The following is a 19,870-nucleotide window of genomic DNA, read 5'->3' on the forward strand; positions in this document are numbered from 1 at the left end:
GAGTCAATAATACTATAATAATTTGTACGTGATGGATTACATTTATCATGGTGAACATTGCATGGTGTATATAATTGTTGAATCACTATGTTGTACACCTGAAATTAATATAATATTACATGTCAAGTATACTTCATTTAAAAAATAGAAGTGGTTAATCCCAGGATGAGTTTTGTTAGACAAAGATGGCAATTCAGGTGGAAACACAAATTTAAAACTTAAAAGTACACAACTGACATCTCAGGGGGTTGGGGCTGGTGGATTATGTCAGAAGTTACTGTTTGCACCCTCTGGAGCTTACAAGCTAAAAACAGGGGCCAGACCCTGGTTAGGAAATAGTCGGGGGCACTTTGGTGGCTCAGTTGGTTAAACGTCCGACTTCGGCTCAAGTCATGATCTCAGGGATCGTGGGTTCTAGCCCTGCATCCGGCCCTGTGCTGATGGTTCAGAGCCTGGACCCTGCTTCAGATTCTGTGTCTCCCTCTCTCTCTGCCCCTCCCCCCAACCCCCTAAAATAAATAAACATTAAAAAATTCAAAAAAAAAAAAAAAGAAATATATGAAAGAACAATGCTATAGGAGCCAGATAAAAAAGATGGCCATTCCAAATATTTGACCTTGGCATTTGTCTTTGTGGTTTCACTGAAAAATGGTACAGTGTGTGTGTGTGTGTATGTGTGTGTGTGTGTGCCTGAAATTTTTAGAATTTGTAAAACTCTATATATTAAAATTATAAATTTAAGAAATATATATACATAAAAATATAACAATATGATAAGAATAATAGTACATATGTATCCACCATATATTTTATATATAGGATAAAAATAAATAAAAGTAATAATAAATATATATGTAAGAACATAACATATAAAATAAGAAAGAAATAAAAATAATTGAGCATTCAAATTCTATCATGAGCTTGCTTTTAGCACCCACCCCACGTTCTATACTGTATTAGGACACTTCAGTTGACAAGTAAAAGAAACTGAGCCCAGCCCAACTTAGGACACGGATGGATCTGATTTTTTTTACTGTTTGCTTCTGTCATTAGAAAAGTCAGGGGGGGTGCCTCGGTGGCTCTGTGGGTTAAGTGTCCCACTCTTGATCTCGGCTTGGGTCATGATCTCACAGTTGGTGAATTCAAGCCCTGCATTGGGCTCAGCGCTGACAGCGCAGAGCCTGCTTGGGATTCTCTCTCCCTCTCTCTCGGCCCCTGCCCCTCTTGCACGTGCTCTGTCCTTCTCAAACTAAATAAACTTAAAAAACAAAAAGAAAATAAAAAGAAAGAAAAGTCAGGGAGTGGGCTCAGGAATGAATGGGCGGGGAACGGCTCTGCCTCTCCTCTGTCCCCGCAGGTCGGCTCGCCCAGGCATCACTCGTTCCGGTTCTGGCCGCAGATCCATTGTCAACCTGCCAAAGGAGGGAGCTGCCTCACTCTCAGGCTTGATGCCCAGACGGGCAGAGGGAGCTTCTCTTTCTCCTAACAGCATCGTGTCAAAGTCATGGGTGAGCTCGGTGGCCCTGCCTGGTCACATGCCCCTCAGCCCTCCAGGTTGGCAGGAGTGATGGGTACTGTGACTGGCCAGGCCTGTGCCACCGTCACCTCCTCCTTAGAGGGCCAGGTGCCATGACTCAGCCCCCCAGAACCTCATCGGCTGGGGGAGAAGCAGCTCCTCAAAGGAACAGGGAGCACAGACAACACTCACCCATAATCTTGGCTTTTTCCCTCCTGCCAACAAGAGACATTTTCTCCCTGAGACTGATACAAAGCACCAGTTTATAAAGAATGTTTTATAAAGCCCTTTCTCCGAGCTGTTTCCATGTTCTGGGTGTTTTGTGTTCCAGTCGGAAGACTTGAGAGAAGAAAAATTCCCCAGTCTGAGGATCAACCTATTTCTCATTCTGGGAGCATTTGATAAAACATGGGCTCTAACATCAAACTACAAAGCTTCTGCACAGGAAAGGAAGCCATCAACAAAATGAGAAGACAGCCGACTGAATGGGAGAGTATATTTGCAAATTATGTATCTGATAAGGTGCTAACATCCAAAATACAGAAAGGACTCATACAACTCAATTGCAAAAAGCAATCTGATTAAAAAATGGCCAGAGGTTATGTGCTGTGAGGCAGCTGTCAGATGAAACTATGGTGGTAATCATTTTGCAATATATAATTTTATCAGATAACCCATAGTACACTTTAAATTGCACAGCGTTAGATGTCAATTGCATCTGAGTAAAGCTGGGGGCGCCAAAAAAGGGAGGAAAAAAAAATGGCCAGAGGATCTCAAGACACATTTTTCCGTAGAAGCCATCCAGTCGGCTAACAGGTACACGAAAGGCGCTAAACATCACTCATCGTCAGGGAAATGCACATCAAAACCACAGTGAGGTATCACCTCACACCTGTCAGAATGGCTGTTTATCAAAAAGACAAGAAATAACAAGACCTGGTGAGGCTGTGGAGAAAAGGGAACCCTCGTGCACTGTTGGTGGGAATGTTAATTGGTACAGCCACTATGGAAACTAGTATGGAGGTTCCTCATAAAATTAAAAATCGAACCACCACGTGATGCAGCAATTCTAGTTCCGGGTTTTTATCCAAAGAAAATGAAAATGCCAATCCAAAAAGATACGTGTATTCCCATGTTCATTGCAGTGTTATTTACAATAGCCAACATGTGGAAGCAACCTGAGTGTGTACTGACAGATGAATGAGTAATGAAACGTGGCGTATGTTTATATACAATGGAATGTGATTCAGCCATAAAAGAGAAGGAGGTCTTGCCATTTGTGACAATATGGATGGGACCTTGAGGATATTACCTTAAGTGAAATAAGTCAGACAGAGAAAAACAAATATTGTATGATTTCACTTATGTGTGGAATCTAAAAAGCAAAACACACAAAAACTCAAGTTCGTAGATACAGAGAACAGACTGGTGACGTCAGAAGCGAAGGGTGGAGGGACGGTGAATTGGGTAAAGGGGGTCAAAAGGTACACACTTCCAATCATAAAATAAGTAAGTCACAGGGATGTAATGTACAGCATGGGGACTGCAGTTAATAATACTATATTGCATATTTGAAAGTTGCTAAAAGAGTGGGTCTTAAAAGTTCTCATCACAAGAAAAAGAATTTATGACTATGCATGGGTGATCGATGTTAACTAGACTCACTATGGTGATCATTTCACGACGATATATATAAACATCGTATCATTATGTTGTATGCCTGAAACTAATATAATATTATATGTCAATTATACCTCAATTAAAGACCAACCCAAACCAAACGAAAACCAACCAACCAAAAAAAAAAAAAGACCTGTGGGCTCTCCAGAGAAACCTGGATTTAAATCCTGCCTTTGCTGCAAGGGTGTAGGAATTTGGGAACATTACTTAGGTTGTGTTGGCCTCACTATTCTCATCTGTAAAATGGGGATAAAATTGTACCCCTTGGTTTTGGGCTAAGAATTAGAGTAGGTAACATGTATTATGAAGTAACACGGGGTCTCGGCAGATGTTCTTTTATTTACCTTCCCCTTCAGGTACCAACTGTGTGATTCCTGACCCTTTAAGAAGGGACTGTCTTCAGGGACAGTCTAGGCACACTATAATTTGCCACGTTCATTCTACTGAAATAATCCATTCAAGTCTTTTTTTTTTTTTTTTTTTTTTTTTTTTTTTTACCACCGAAGAGTAGGTTCCTTGAAACCTGGATCGTATTATCCATTTTTTATGTCCCCAGTGTCAAACTCAGTGCCTGCCACACAGTAGGAATTCGATCAATGTGGAGCGGCTGAGCCACCAGGAAGAGCTTTTGAGCATGGCTGATCAATTGTGCCTTTAGAAAAGCCAAGAGATGTGTGGGTTACCTGCACACGGAGCAAATGTTCCAGGATTTTCTGGACTTGTTTAATTTTTTTTTTTTTAACGTTTATTCATTTTTGAGAGACAGAGAGAGACAGAGCATGAGCAGGGAAGGGGCAGAGAGAGGGAGACACAGAACCTGAAGCAGGCTCCAGGGCTCCGAGCTGTCAGCACAGAGCCCGACGCGGGGCTCGATCTCACAAACTGCGAGATCATGACCTGAGCCGAAATCGGACGCTCAACCGACTGAGCCACCTGGGCGCCCCTAATGTTTATGTGAACATAGCATCTTCCTAGCTGGAAGCATAGGGAAGAAGAGGTGGCTACACTGCCCGGGCTTGAATCCTTACTCTAGTACCTACTTGCTTGTGAAAACGTGGGGCAAGTTTTTTGAAATATTTGTGCCTTGGTTACCTCATGTTTGAAATGGGACCCCAGTGATACCAAGCACATAGGGCTGTTAAGAGAATTATATGAGATAATGGGGGAGCCCCCCCACCCCCACCCAAACACAGCCATTATATACCGTGTGCCCCACATTACTTATGCTAGAATAAAAGTCACTGCCTGTAAGTATCAGAACATGATGTAGGCTATGGGAAGCGGTCTGATCTGAGGCCAGAGGGCTTGCTCAGGAGTCATTGTGTTTGTAGGAGTACAGGCTTCGCTGCTGTAACAAAGATGTTCCCAAGCACCAAGGCAGAAGGTGGAAGTTGATCTCGTTCCCATGCAACAGGGCAGAGGTCAGCAGTTCAGGGCTGCCAGGTCAGTTCTGCAGCCTCAGTAAGGGCTTTCCATCTCTGTGTCTGGGGCACTGCTTCAGTTCTTGTCCTCTCCTTTCAGCCTTTCACTTCCATTAACATTACTCAGTCCTGTGACCATATCTGCCTCAAAGGAGGCTGGGAAATGTAGTCTTGAGCCAGGCAGCCATGTTGGCAGCTAACATGTTACAGGACAGCAGGGTAGAAGAACAGAAATTGGGGGGACAACGGGCAGCCTGCCCTGGCCACTCAGGACCTCCTAAAAAATACAACAGTGGCAGTTACCTCTCAAAAGGGCTCTTTGCTGGATTCCCGCAGCAGCCATGCATTGTACGAAGCCAACTCCCCACGAACCAGAGGGGAGTGTAGGAAATGATTCAGGCTCCCTGGCTGACTCAGACACTGAGCATCCTGGAGAGAAAAGTAGCCATACACCCATTTGGGGCTTCGGGTTTAGTTTATAATAATAATAATGACTTTGGCATAGAAAACTTCCTGAGGGTTAATGAATGACTGGCTGGATTAATAGCCCAAATCGCTGCCTGAAGTCTATCAACTCCTTCCAGCTTCATATTAATCTACAGGAAATTCTTTGTACACCCAGCTATTACGGCTTCAATCTCACAAAATAAAAATGAATGGATGCTTCTCTGGGACTTGGAAAAAAAAAAAAAAACCTGGCCACCATTGTGTGTGGCCACTATGCTATTATTATTTTCTTTCAGGCACATTTCCTGCATTTTCTTTGGTTCTCTTTCTGGCTTCAATTTGCTGCAGTGGGCAGCGGCCACGCCAGCAGCTGGCCGTTTAGATTAGCTTTAATCCCCCTTGCTATTTATAGCGCCCTCAGCAAACGTCATCGCACATGTGATTCCCTATTTAAATTTGTCTTCCCCGCTAGACTGGGAGCTCCATGAGGTCAGAGACAACCAGTAGACTCTGGGCTTTGCAGAACCTGGCCACAGTGCCGCTCAGTAACCATTTGTTGAATTCAACCCAATGGAATAGCTGCTGAATCTTAAGTAGGTTACCATCAGTCCAGTGGATTCCTCAAAGCAAACCTGGGGATCTCTGCATTTAGCTGGGTTTAAGGGAGTGTGTACTTTTAGCTCATCAAAATTTGATCAGCGTTTCCCAAGAGAACAACTTGAAACAGAAAGGCAAGGATGGAGAAGATGATGTCTAATGCCACCAAACTGTCACCTGTGAGAAGAAACCAGGGGTGTGCTAAAGTAACAGGTGACTTCTCCTGCTTGTAGGGACTCCCACTGCTTCCCTGGACTGAGAGTTCTCTGCCAGGGGATGTCAGTGATGAAATAAGCATGTTTCCCTCGGCAAAGTCCCCTGGTTTGGGGAATTAGACTTTATGGATGGCTCCGGATTTCCTCTGCCATGTTATTTAAACTCCTACCTTCTTGTCTGTAGGGCATACGGCCGGTATCTGGGAGGACTTGTCAAGTGAAAGGTGCGAGCCCTGAGCAGAGATCTCACAAGAATGTCTTGTCACTGAGGCTCAATGAGCTGAGCGTTGTGGCTGCATCGGCAGGACCCTGTCTTGGTGGAGGATGGCCACCTGTGCCATCAATAATCTTTTACTTTGATTTCTCACTGGCACCCCAAGGTGGGCTTCAGACAGCCCTCCTCAACCCCCTCATTAACACAAGCCAGGTGAGTCCCAGCTACAGAGAACCCCTGGCATCTTTGGTGGCTTTCAAACCAGGGGTAAAGATTGAGTTAAAGAGACAGGAAGCCTGACACAGTGAGGGAGGTTAGGTAGGAATAGAATTAAGGGCTTAGAAAATGCTTGTTTCCTTCTGTTGTAGTTATAAGAGCTGATAAGGGGATTTCAGGGTTTTGGGGTGGGGGAGCCGTGGAAAAGAATGAGAGAGTTTAATCAACTAGAGGGACCTTCCCAACTTACATTTCCCAGTGCTTGTGGCATGAGAACTTTGCTTAAGGTAAAGGTGCCCAAAACAAAAAGAAAAGCTCCCCAACATGAAGCTTTGACATGCCCTCATCTTCTGACTGGGGGTCTTTGCTTTTATTTTTCTCTTTTCAACCCAGGATACCAAATGTGTTGAGACCCCTCAAATAATACAAAGGCATCGTGTCCAAGCAGGATGCATCTAACCAGACACGCATTTATATGTCAACATGTAGGTTATTAAAGCAAGGCAAGGTCAACATTTCTGATTAAAGGGAATAAGGTCTAGTGAAGTTTTCATATATAAAAACAACACTGCATAGTTACAGACTTTCACGATAAATTGTTTTCTCAGGAGATGATAAAGGGACAGATGCTCATAACTCTTCCATCAAGAGCTTTAAGAAAGTAAGAAAAGCCGGGGTGCCTGGGTGGCTCAGTGGGTTGAGCGTCCAACTTTGGCTCAGGCCATGATCTCATGGTTCATTGGTTTGAGCCCTACGTTGGGCTCTGCGCTGACAGCTCAGAGCCCGGAGCCTGCTTTGGATTCTGTGTCTCCTTCTCTCTCTGCTCTCCGCCCCCACCCCCACTCTGTCTCTCTCCCTCTCTCTCTTTCTCTCTCAAAAACAAACAAACACTAAAAAATTTAAAAAAAGAAAGTAAGAAAAGCTTCCGTCACCCCTTCAAGCCATAAAGACCCATCAGATTTTGTAACCAGGAGCACTTGAGTCATCCCTTAACCTCTCTGAGCCTCAGATTCTTTGTTAAATGAAACAAGATCCCTTCCTAGTCTACCTTTCTAGGGTTTTTGGAGGAGCTTAAGATGAAAGGGAAAATTCAACACATGCCTGGCGAACAGGTCTCAAGAATGAGCTCTAGACAGGTGAGCAACGTCTCTTAATGACGTGCCGGCCTTCAGGTCTCCTTTTAGGAAAGGCATCCCCTGAACTTCAAGACCAGCGCCCTGGATTGTAAAGCCCTGGATTACATCTACTCCATTCACATTCTGTTAATTAGCAGGGCTCCCGAGGGACACTCCCCTTGTCTTCTTTCGCACTTTTCCGTAAGTCCGGCGCTCTAGGTGAGCAGGTGGGCACAACCAGATCAGCATTCTGTCCTGCGGTGCAAAGACCACAACGTGACCAGAGAAAACAAAGCACAAAATTGCCTTTAACGGCATCTTTAAAAATGACCCGTCTTAGCCCAAGTTTTTTTTGGTGCTTCTCCGTTTTCCAATGGAGAGTTTGAGGAAGGGATCCAATTCAATGCTCTGTCTCTTTCTCGCACTTCCCTCTCCTTCGATGAATTTCGAATGGGGAATGATCACATCCCGAACGGTGGCAGTCTCGGAAGCCATGTGGTGTAACAGAAACCATGTGAGGTTTAGAAAAGGCCGGAGTGTGCACGCCAGCTCCACTCACCTGCCGAGTGGCATGCAGCCAGTCAGAGCAAACCTCTGTGCTCAATTTATCAGTTTCCTGTTGCCGCCGGAATATATTACCACAGACTCGGCTTGAAACAATACACAATACACATTTATTCTCTTATAATTCTAGAGGTCTGAAATCAACTTCACTGGGCCCAAATCATGGCAAGGCGGTGATTCCTCTGGGGACTGTAGGGTGAGTCTGTTTCCTTGGCTTTTCCAGCTTGCACGGCTGCATTCTTTCTATTTCTTGGTTCTTGGCCCCTTCCTCTGTCTTCAAAGCCAGCGGCATAGCGTCTTGCTTCAGTGGTCATATTGCCTTCCTTCCCTCTGCCTCCCTCTTGTAAGAACATTTGTGATTGAATTTAGAGCCCATCCACATATTTCAGAGCAAGGATTCATTTCAAGATCTTTAATCACATCTGCAAAGTCTCTTTGCTGTGCTCCAGGGATTAGGGCATGGGCATCTTTGGGGGCCATTATTCTGCCTACCGTAGTCATCTATTTAGTAAAGATAGTAATCCCTATGCTAAAGGACACAATAATTGGAAAAAGTAATATTTGCGATTGTGCACAGAGTAGAAGTCAATAAATGTCACTGAGTCTGGAAAAGGGAGGAGTTGACCTCCCATTGGTAGGTTTCTACCCCTGATGGACCCAATGAAGAAGGACAGAGCCAGAACTGACATGGTCTGGGGCATGCTCAGGGGCGTGGCTGTAGGTGCCAGTGGCCCTGGACATAGGATCACTTCAGGACAGACTCAGAGGAAAGCGGAAAGTGCTTTAATAAGGGGCTCGGAGGCTCATAACCAGGGAAGGCCAGGCTTTGTGACCTCCCTTGGAGCATGATATGGATTTGTGTCTCCCAAGTGGGAAGTTTATTATTTTACTGTTCAAGATCTGATAGTGTCTGGTTACCCCACTCATAATGCTAGGACGTGGCAGGCCAAACTCCCCCATCAAGAGTCTTTTTTTTTTTTTTTAACGTTTATTTATTTTTGAGAGAGAGAGAGAGAGAGAGAGAGAGAGAGAGAGAAGCAGAGCGCGAACACGGGAGGGGCAGAGAGAGAAGGAGACACAGATCTGAAGCAGTCTCCAGGCTCTGAGCTGTCAGCACAGAGCCCGACGCGGGGCTCAAACCCACAGACCGAAGATCATGACCTGAGCCAGATGCTTAACCAACTGAGTCACCCAGGCGCCCCCTGCCCCTCCCCCTGATCAAGAGTCTTAATGCATTTGGGGCCCAAGCTGCAGCCAGAGCTGCGAATATCATCTTCCTTTTCCTCGAGCTGGATGATCATCAGGCAATTGTGATGTTACACAGGAAGAGAAGACACACAGACATCTTTTGTTTTCTAGAAGGCGGTATAGTTATGTGCCCAGTGGGCTGTTAATCTTTACTTAATCCCTTTTCCCCACAAGGCTTTATCATTCTGGAAAATGAGATTATCCCCCAGCATCCCTGGGGCAGGGGGTGGGGGCCAGTGTGTGCAGTCACTTCCCTGGAACCATCATCACCCATCACTCTGGCCTCTGGGAGAGAGCTACCGGTGCTCGGGGGTGAAGGTGGGCTCCTGGCAGAAGAAGCCAGGAGAAGGGCAAGGCCAGAGAAGGGCTCTCCCGAGAAATGCTGCGGGCCCTCAAGGTCCAGCTGTGAGATGAGGAATGCACCGGTGCATTCACACCGCAGGAGCACGACTGATCCCCTTGCAGTCACTGTTAAAGAGTACTATGAAGGAACCGTCACAGTGTACCTCTCCTTGCCTTTCCAGGTGCTTTTTGAGACTTCCATCTGAGTTGCCTAGTAATTCGGGGGGTGGGGGGAACGTGTGTGACTGAGATGTAACATAAGAGGACTTACTCTCTACTCTGCAGGAACGGGGCCCAGAGAGCTTGAGTGACTTCTCAGTTGCACAGCACAGGTGGCCAGCCTGCATCCAGGGCTCTCTGTTCATGACACCAGGAACCAGGAACTTGCCAGCTTCTGACCCTCTCTTATGAGTTTATTCATTCTGAAGACAGTTTTTTATCTGTTCCTCAGAACCATCCGGTTGAGGTAATTTGGTGACCAGCCACCCCAGTTTGCTCAGGACTGAGTGGTTTCCTGGGCTGGGGACTTCCAGTTCTGAAACTGGCAAATTACGATGAGTTGGTCACCCTATGTAAGGCCTTCCATTGACACACAGTCACCTGTCCAGAGGGGACTTCGTTAGGGGTTGGGGGCGTGAGGGGGAGGCATGGTTGTTTCTGGGCTTCTCCAGTGTCCCATCAATGCCCATTTGGACAAATAGAGCCCCTGTAAGTTAAAAAAATTTATTTCTTAATGTTTATTTATTATTGAGACAGAGAGAGACAGAGACAGAGCATGAGTGGGGGAGGGGTAGAAAGAGACACAGAATCGGAAGCAGGATCCGGGCTCTGAGCTATCAGAACAGAGCCCAACAGGGGGTTCGAACCCACAAACTGTGTGATCATGGCCTGAGCTGGAGTCAGACGCTCAACTGACTGAACCACCCAGGCACCCGAGTCCCTGTAAGTTTTGAAAACAGAGGGAATAAAAGGCAGGGGGTTGGGAGGGGGAAACTGAGAAGCCAAATAGAGGCCATTAAACAACTCAGAGATTAGTAACGACGGGCCCTGTGAGCACCTCCTGGCTGCCAGGACAAAGGACCCAGAGACAGAGGTCATCGGCAAAAAACTGGAGCCATGAAAGACCTGGCCACTGGTGGAGGCAGTGTTGCTGAACAGAGGGAAGGAAATGCATAGGCTTGCGCCTATCTCTCGCCCTCTGGTCTCCTCCCAGGAGTTTCTCCTCTTCTTTGGAAGGCCGGGGGGTGGGGACTGGAAGCTAACGCCTGGCTCACCAGCTGGGCTGGAGAGCTTTCTAGTGTCCGGGTTTCCTGACCTGGGAAGAGAGAGGACTTCTTCACATGTCGGTTTCACTGCTGACACACGAGTTCGGAATCAATCCCCCGTGACAATCAGCACTTCGATCAAAGAAGCTCAGAATCATCAGACACTTAAGCTGAAAGGCATCTCCAAGATCATCCACTCGGAAGGGGACCAGAAGCCCGGACTGCCGACGGATGGATGGTGGTGCCAGTGTCAGGACCAGAATGGGTCCTTCTGGGGGCGCCTGGGTGGTGCAGTTGGTTAAGCATCTGACTCTTGATTTGGGTTCAGGTCATGATCTCACGGTGGTGAGATTGAGCCCCTCGTCGGGCTCAGTGCCGAATCTGGCGCCTGCTTGGGATTCTCTCTTTTTTCCTGTCTCTCCGCCTCTCCCCACCCTCTCAAAATAAATAAGCTTAAAAAAAAAAAAAGGGCGGGTCCTTCTTCTGCTCAGGCCAAGACAGCTTCCACCATAGGCGGCCTGTGCCCCCAGGCCCACAGGGCCAGGAGGCCCTGGGCTGATGGAGTGAGCCAGACCGTGGCGACCTTCCACCGGTGCCCGTGGGGACATCAGTGGACATCAGCGTGAGAGGCCTGCCAAAGGAGATTCTTGGCTGTCCCTGCAAGTGCTTGTTGCAAGAGAAAGAAAGCTTTTTCAGGAAAACAAATATGGCTGGATGTTCTGATTCCGCCTTTATCCAGAATGACGACAGGACGGAACACCGAAAAATTCAGTGCTTTGATTTCATGGGATGGTGGGATTGAGAGTTTAAATACAAATTTAAACACTATTTGTCTATTTTGCTGTCCAATAACATTACGTTGCTTTAACAAACTGTGTATAGATATAATACACCTGATATGTGGGTTTATTCGACAAATCTTTGCTGTGTTCCTACCATTCAGTCGTTCCGTAAATGTTTATTTGATGCTTAATATTGAGCGAGGCAGGCACGGCTGGCTTTCTCTCCAAGCTTGCCATCTGTGTCCCAGGAACTGGAGTCGGGTATCTCCCTGTGCCTTTGTCCTCTCCCCACCCCCCTTCTTTGATTCCCAAGCCCCACCAGTCTGAGAGGTGCGAGCCATGCTGTGAACAGTGATGATGGTGACCTCTTTCCGCTTTTGCCTGTCCATGCTCTTGCATAATCTCCAACCCCTTTGCAAAGCTCACCTCCAGTTGTTTATTTATTCACTGCAACAAGTGGGACTTATTTTATTCCTCAGCTGAATTTAATTCCCATTTTTTAATGCTGATTTATTTAGAGAGAGAGACCATGCGAGCAGGTGAGGGGCAGAGAGAGAGGGAGAGAGACACTCCCACGCAGGCTCCTTGCTGTCAGTGCAGGGCCAGATGCTGGGCTCGATCCCACAAACCGTGAGATCATGTCCTGAGCAGAGATCAAGAGTTGGACCCTCAACCGATTGAGCCCCTCAGGCATCCCTTAACTCCTATTTTGAATCCCCACCTTTCCATGTTATTTTAGGGTTCCCATGTTTCCCCTGGGGTTATACATGCTCCAGGGGCTTTGATGTGCCAAGATATGTGGGGGGGGGGGCATCCGATTCTTGCTGATATCCATGGAGATTCTGTGGTTGATGGTCCACGTGGGTTGCTAAGCATCTCTCTCCTGCTGGGGGCTCTGTGCAGTCCATCACTGTGTGTTTCCTGTTCACATTCAGGTGCACAGGATCCCGCTACTGCTTCTGCTCCATGGTGGGGGCCAAAGGCACCTTCACCCAGCAGTTTTTCCTCCTCTGGGGTCTGCGTTCCCGCTGGGTGCTATCCATTTGTAACCGATCTATGTTTCTCTCCAAAACACACGCAGCTGCTCCCCTCCCCCTGCAGCTGCCACTCTGTGCCCTGCCAGTGTCATCTCCCACTTTCATGAATGCACACACTTTTGTTCCCCCCTTTTGGGTGGAGTTTTCTTCACTGATTACTGGGAGATTAGGTGATTATGAACAATGTTGAATAAACAGATCCCCGAGGTTTCCCACCCTGGGGCACAGTGGACGGTGTCACGAGAGCATCACCCTTGTCGCAAACCAGCACCTGCAGTGCAGATGTCCCCGTGACTTTTGGTTTTTGGCTCAGATCTGGAAACCCAGTTTGCCTTCACTGCACCTTACCAGAATATATTCCTCCTCTCCTGGTCCGTCACCGCGTGGACCTCGCTGGTTCAGCTCCGGCTGCCCTGGAGGATGGCTTCTTGCAGGATCTCCTTGAGATCTGCCCAAGGCTCCTCCAAGTCAATTGTTCATGTGTGAAGGAGCCTGGGCTTAGGTGGCTCCAAACTCGCTTCTGACGTGATGAAAATCCAGCCACTTTTTCACGTGAAGATATTCATCTTTCTTCAATTCTCATTCCTTCTTGCACCTCTTCCTTCTGGGGTTATTCTACTTTTGCTCGTTGATACCGATCTGCCGGTGGTGAATGCTCTTGCTTTTTGTTTGTTTTCATGTCCCCAAATATCCATACCTCACTGTCATTTTTGAAGGACATTGTCCATGGATAGAGGATCTATGGTTTTCTTTTGACAGACTGAGCATTACACAAATGTCTGGCTTCCATTGTGGCTTTGGAGAAGTCAGTTGACTGAATCTACAGCTTCTTTAAAAGCACTTTTTTTATTTCTCAGACTTTCTTTCCCTCCTTCCCTCCCTCCCTGCTTCCCTCCCTCCTTTCCCAGCTCCCTTCCTCCCTCTTTGTTTTCTTTCTTTCTTTCTTTCTTTCTTTCTTTCTTTCTTTCTTTCTTTCTTTCTTTCTTTTCCTTCCTTCCCTCCCTCCCTCTCTGCTTTCCTTCCTTCCTTCCTTCCTCTTTTCTGAAAATAAAGATTTCTTTTTCATTGTCTTGCTTGGTTGGGATTAATTGGTCTTCTTGATTCTATGGATTCTTGAGTGTCTCTCATCAGTTCTGGAAAATTATACATCGTTATATATTCAATATTTTTTCTGTGACTTTCTGTTTTTTTATGCCTTCTGATACTTCAATTAAATGTATGTTAGGTTTATTCACTGTATATTCTATGACCCTCTCTTCTGTCTTTTTAATCTTTTTGTCTCCCCATACTATAACCTTGATAACTTCTTCTGCTTTAGTTTCAGCATACAAATTCTCCTCAGCTATGTCTACTGGGTCTTTAATTTTAATTAATGCCTTTTTCACATCTAGATGTGCTTCTGAGCTCTTTTTTGTGTCAATTGTGACCCTTTCAATAAATTTCCTTGCAGAAATTTTCAAGCTTTTTGATTATTTCTTTGACTATCGTAGCCAGATTGTTTTGGTCTATATCTAGTAATTCAAATGTCTAAAATCTTTCTAAAATATCACAAAGATTTTAGATATTTGAATTACTAGATATAGACTCACACTCATGATATCATGTTTTCTTGTATGTCTGGTTGTATCTAAATAGTGCCAGCTCTAGTTATCTCCGGGCATGCCCAGAGAGCACACCGCAGGGGTTCATGAACATGGCCTATCCACAGTGATCCACTCGGGTCTTCTTCTCCTGTCCTGATAGCCTTTAGTCACACTCAAGGAATGGCCTCTGTTATCTACACAACTGTGTGAAATCATCTCATTTGTGTGTTTGTTGTGCCAAAACACTAAGGAGTCCTCAGAAGGCCAGAATGATTCTGGATCCTCTGAGGCTCTCAGAAAACTGAGGTCATCTCAGTGGTGGTGGTGGCGATGGGCCCCTAAGCTGCTTCGACCAGTGTTTTATATTTGGGATGAAAACACTTCCTTTTATTTTCACTTGTAGCTCCTGTGGCTTTATCCCATTGGGATAAATTCTGGTCACAAGGAGCAGAGTAGACTGTAAATATAAAGTTTTCTATTTTATATACATGTAAATATGTTTATATTTTGTAATATAAAACACCTTTGATGATAGGAGTGATTTATTTTTTTGAGGGGGTGGCCAAGCTTGTTGGCCTAACTCTCTCTTTGTTTCAGGCACTCACCTGAGCTGCTTGGTCCACGCAAATTAGCTTGTGGGGGCTTACGTCGTTCTCTGCCAGATGTACTCAGACATACAAGGACGGGGGAGAGCCACAGCTTGTCTTTCTAAATCACCAGGAACCTGCTACACACACACACACACACACACACACACACTCACCTATTTTTGGCCTACGTGCCTTTAGGCTCTTTTTCAGGAAAGCACATGAATTCTCTCGAGTCCCCAGGTTTCACTTGGTAACTTTCCTATAGCACCCTCCAAAAGTCCCTGGTGCCCTCGTGCCAACCCCCGAGCATGGGGTGCCCAGGCCTGCCTTCTCTGCTTCCTGCTTCACTTCAGTGGCTCCTGAGTCAGCTTGTGGGGACGGGCTCCGAGTCACCCACAGCACCCTTCCCAACCCTGGGCACTTTATGTCCCCACCCCGGGAACTGCTCCCAGAAAAGTTTCATTCTCTGTGCCCTTCCCTTGAGACCCGGGCTCGGCCTTCCTGAAGATGGAGATTATCTATTTTATCTACAGGATGGGACTCCATCACTGTAATATCATCTGAATGCCTGACGGATTACATCTTACGCCCTTGTGAGAAACACAGCCTCTTGTCATGATGTTGCTGTGAATAATGCAGTTTTGAGTTGAAGTTCCGTATTCCAAGAATCAGTAAATTTCCTTAGTCTTCTGTATTCCCTCCCCTCCCCTGTTAAATTTGGGTTTAGCAAGTCATGAATCATTGTGGTTTTACTCCTGGGTAGAATGGGCTATTTTTTTTTTTTTTTTCGCCGTTATTTCATTACCAACTGATGAAAGAATTAAAAAGGAATCTGATTAATTAACAGCTTGATGTGGACTTAAAATCTCAAAAATCTTGAAGACAGGATGAACTACAACTATTCAAATTTGCTAGAATGCTCAAGTAGGAAGGGACCTGTGGGACACGAGCCTGGTCCTTTTACAGGACCAGAAAAAAATATCTGAGGCCCAGAGAGGGAAAGTGGTTTGCCTGAGGTCACACAGCAGGCAATTGGTGGACTGGTGCTAGAGTCCAGGTGTCCTGACCCCAGACCAGCAGCCTCACTCATGGTTGGAGAAAATGGAAGAACAGCTTGTGTTTCTTTTTTCTTTTCTTTTCTTTTCTTTTCTTTTCTTTTCTTTTTTTTTACCATTTATTTATTTTTGAGAGGCAGAGAGAGACAGAACATGAGCAGGGGTGGGGCAGAGAGAGGGAAACACAGAATCTGAAGCAGGCTCCCCCGATGCAGGACTGAAACTCACAAGCTGCCAGATCATGACCTGAGCGAAGTCGGACACAACGGACTGAGCCACCCAGGTGCCCCTGTGTTTCCATTTTTGTATCTACCAGGACAAAGATCTTTACTCTGCGAACATCTGGCATTGCTGCATGCCGGTTGTTTCGTATTTCGTAATTATTTCCGCTAAGAACTCACAGGATCTTGCACATAGGATTCCATTATTTGCCATCTCAGTCTTTGAGGCATCTGAAGGGATCCCATCATCCAGGGAGGAAATGGGATGTATTGGGCAGTAAGTAGGTGACTCAAGGCTCCTGGGGACCCTGCCCTCATCTTCTGGTGCATTGCAAGGCTCACATTCGTTCTTTCAAGTCATTCCACAGACACTGTATTTACTGGGCACCTACTATGTGCCAAGAGTTGGAGACAGAGTGGTGAGCGAAGCTGGAAAAGCCCCTGCCTTCACAAAGGGGAGAGAAACAATAGACAAGCAAACAATAGCACTTGTAATAGAACACCACGTGTGGGAAGAGCCACAAAGAAAAATAAAATGCAAGAGGTTGCTATTTTAGAAAGGGTAGTTAGGGCAGGTCTCCCTCCGCAGAGGTCTGTGGCAGTTGGTGGGTAAGCCCTGAGCACCTCTGGAGGAAGAACATTCCAGGTAGAAGGACCGGTGTCAGCTGGAAGGCCGGAAGCATTAGCGCGGAGGGAGGAGGGGGGCAGGGCGGTAGGGAATGAGGTCAGAGGTGGGGTTGGGCCAGATCAAGTTGGTGAGCAGAGAACGCGGGAGAGGTTTGATTTGAAACACGAATAACATAAAACTTACCATCTTAACCGTTAAAAAAAATTTTTTTTAATGTGTATTTATTTTTGAGAGACAGAAAGAAACAGAGCATGAGAAGGGGAGGGGCAGAGAGTGAAGGAGACACAGAATCAGAAGCAGGCTTCAGGCTCTGAGCTGTCAGCACAGAGCCCCATGTGGGGCTTGAACCCATGAAGCACAAGATTATGACCTGAGCCGAAGTCAAATGCTTAACCGATTGAGCCACCCACGGGCCCCAGTTCAGTAGGATATTCACATTGTTGTGCAACCAATCTCCATAACTCTTTTTCTCTTACAAAAGTAGAACTCTGTCCCCATGAAACAGCACCTCCCTACCCACCTCCCCCAACCCCAGCCCCTGGGGACCAGCATTCTACTTTCTGTCTCCACGGATTTGACCCTTCTAGAGTCACGTACCTCAGATATGTGAAATCATTCTGTATTTTCCTTCGGTGTCTGGCTTTCCCCGCCCCCCCCCCCCCCCACTTAGCATAAAATCCTCAAGATCCATCTATGTTGTAGCATGTTTCCAAATTTCCTTCCTTCTTAAGGCTGGGTAACGTTTCACCGTATGTGTTCGCCACATTTCGCTCATCCCTTTATCTGTTGAGGGACACTTAGATCGTTACTTCCATCTCTCGGCTAGAATGAAAACACTCCTATGAACATGGCGTGCAAATATCTCTTTGAGATCCTGCTTTAAGTCTTTTGGGTATGTACTCAGAAGTAGAATTGCTGGATCATACATTAATTCTTTAAAAAAATGTTTTTGAGACACCACCGTACGGCTTTCCATCGTTGCTGCGACAGTTTGCATTCCCCGCCAGCCACGCACCAGGGTTCCAATGACCTCACATGCTTTCCAGCCCTTGTCATTTCCTGATTTGTGTGGTAGTAGCCATCCTGAGTTTTGGGTGTGAGGTGGTTTCTCATGTGGCTTTGATTTGCAGGTGTTGGATTTTATTCTAAGAACGGGAGGGAGCATTCAGAGGATTGGGGTGGGGGTGGGGTCTCGGAAAGATCCCATTGGTTGCCCTTGTGGAGAATAGATGGTGAGTGATCCCGAGATGCATTGGGAGGGGCTGGTCACTTGGTTGAGGATGAGAGCAGAGGAGGTAAGGAGTTGTCAGGTCTGGCTGTATTTTGAAGGTAGAGTTGACAGGTTTTGAAAATGGATTGGAGGTGAAGTTTGAGAGAAAGAGAGGAGTCTAGGATGACTACAGATTTTTGGCCTGATAACGGTGACTCCATTAACTGAGATGGGGACCAGTGGAAGGGGATTGGTTTCACCTAGGGAAGGGAAATCAAAACTTGTATTCAAAGTATGTCACATTTGTAAAGCTACACGTTAGAGATTCAAGTGGATGTAGGTTGGGGTATCTGAAGTTCAGAGGGAGAGAAGGCTAAGCTGGAGATGGGGATTCAGGGGTCCTTTTGTGTACTCGGTGTGTTCAGCCGTGGGGACCCAATGAGGTTGCCGAGGGACAGGGCAGCAAACTATGGCCCCTGGGCCAAATCTAGCCTTCTGCTTGGTTTTGTACCTAGTTTTCATTTTGGGGCAGAAAAAGAATAGTTTTTCATATTTTTGAATGTTGTAATTTCTTTTATGTTTATTTATTTTTGAGAGAAAGATAGAGACAGAGCATGAGCGGGGGAGGGGCAGAAAGAGAGGGAGACACAGAATCTGAAGCAGGCTCCAGGCTCCCAGCTGTCAGCGCAGAGCCCCATGTGGGGCTTGAACCCACAAATGGTGAGATCAAGACCTGACCGAGCTGAAGTCAGACACTTAACGGACTGAGCCACCCAGACGCCCCTGGAAAAATTTTTTTAAAGAATGTTTTGGGGGCTCCTGAGTGGCTCAGTCGGTTAAACATCCAACTCTTGATTTCGGCTCAGGTCATGATCTCACGGTTCGTGAGTTCAAGCCCCCTGTCGGGCTCTGCACTGACAGTGTGGAGTGTGCTTGGGATTCTCTCTCTCCCTCTCTCTTTCTCTGTCCCTGCCCCCCCCCTCAAAATAGATAAATAAACACTTAAAAAATAATGTTTTGTGATATGCAAATGCATGAAAATGCACGCAAATGATATGAAAATTCAAATTTCAGTGTCCACAAATAAGGTTTTATAAGAACCCAGCTATGCTCATTCTTTTACATATTGTCTATGACTGCTTTCCTGTCCTAAGCAGTGAGGAAGGGAGGGGAGAGAGAGAAGAGGTGCCAGGATTGAGGCCTGGGCAGGGCCTGTCGAAGATGGTGCCCGCTCCGTGAGCAACCAGGTGCAGGGACCCAGCAGACCGGCTTGCCTCCCGTCCCCAGGCCAGCTTAACACCTTGTGGATGGTGAAGTCAGGGGGACCCATAGCAGGCGCATCCATTAGATGGAGCCATGTAAACCAGCGGACGTTCAATCATATTTTCCTTACCGTGTTAATTTCCTGGGGCTGCTATAACAAATGACTACCGACGGGGGGTCAAACAATGGCTATTTATTCTCTCATTGTTCTGGAGGATGTAAGTCTAAAGTCAGCAGGGCCATGGTCCAGACAAAGGCTCTAGGGAAGGATCCTTTTCTGCTTCTTCCCAGTTTCCGATGGCTGGCTGCAGTCTTTGGCGTCCTACTGCTTATTACCTGCATCACTCTAGCCTCGGCCTCTGTCTGCCCATGGCTTCTTCCTGTGTCTAAATTTCCCTCTTCTTCTAAGGACACCAGTCATTGGACGAGGGCCCACCCTAATCCAGTATGACCCCATTTTAACTTGATGGCATTTGCAAAGACCCTGTTTCCAAATCACCTGTCACATTCACAGCTTCAGGGGTTAGGACTCGAATGTGTTTTTAGGGGAGACAAAATTCTGTCCACACTGGCACACACAGATATCACCTGGTTCAATCTAAGAGCACTTAGGCCCTTGAGTTGTTTTTGGTTTTGTTTTTATAATTTTTTAAAAATATGT

General features: G+C 46.3%; 1 long non-coding RNA gene across 1 annotated transcript in view; it reads left to right on the forward strand.

Moving 5' to 3' along the window:
* Positions 1-19,870, forward strand: part of LOC131512798 (uncharacterized) — a 30,765-nt gene that overhangs the window by 9,627 nt on the left and 1,268 nt on the right. The gene's annotated exons all lie outside the window — the stretch shown is intronic.

Source organism: Neofelis nebulosa, chromosome 5 (genome assembly GCF_028018385.1).
Source record: "Neofelis nebulosa isolate mNeoNeb1 chromosome 5, mNeoNeb1.pri, whole genome shotgun sequence".
Classification (NCBI taxonomy): Eukaryota; Metazoa; Chordata; class Mammalia; order Carnivora; family Felidae; genus Neofelis; species Neofelis nebulosa.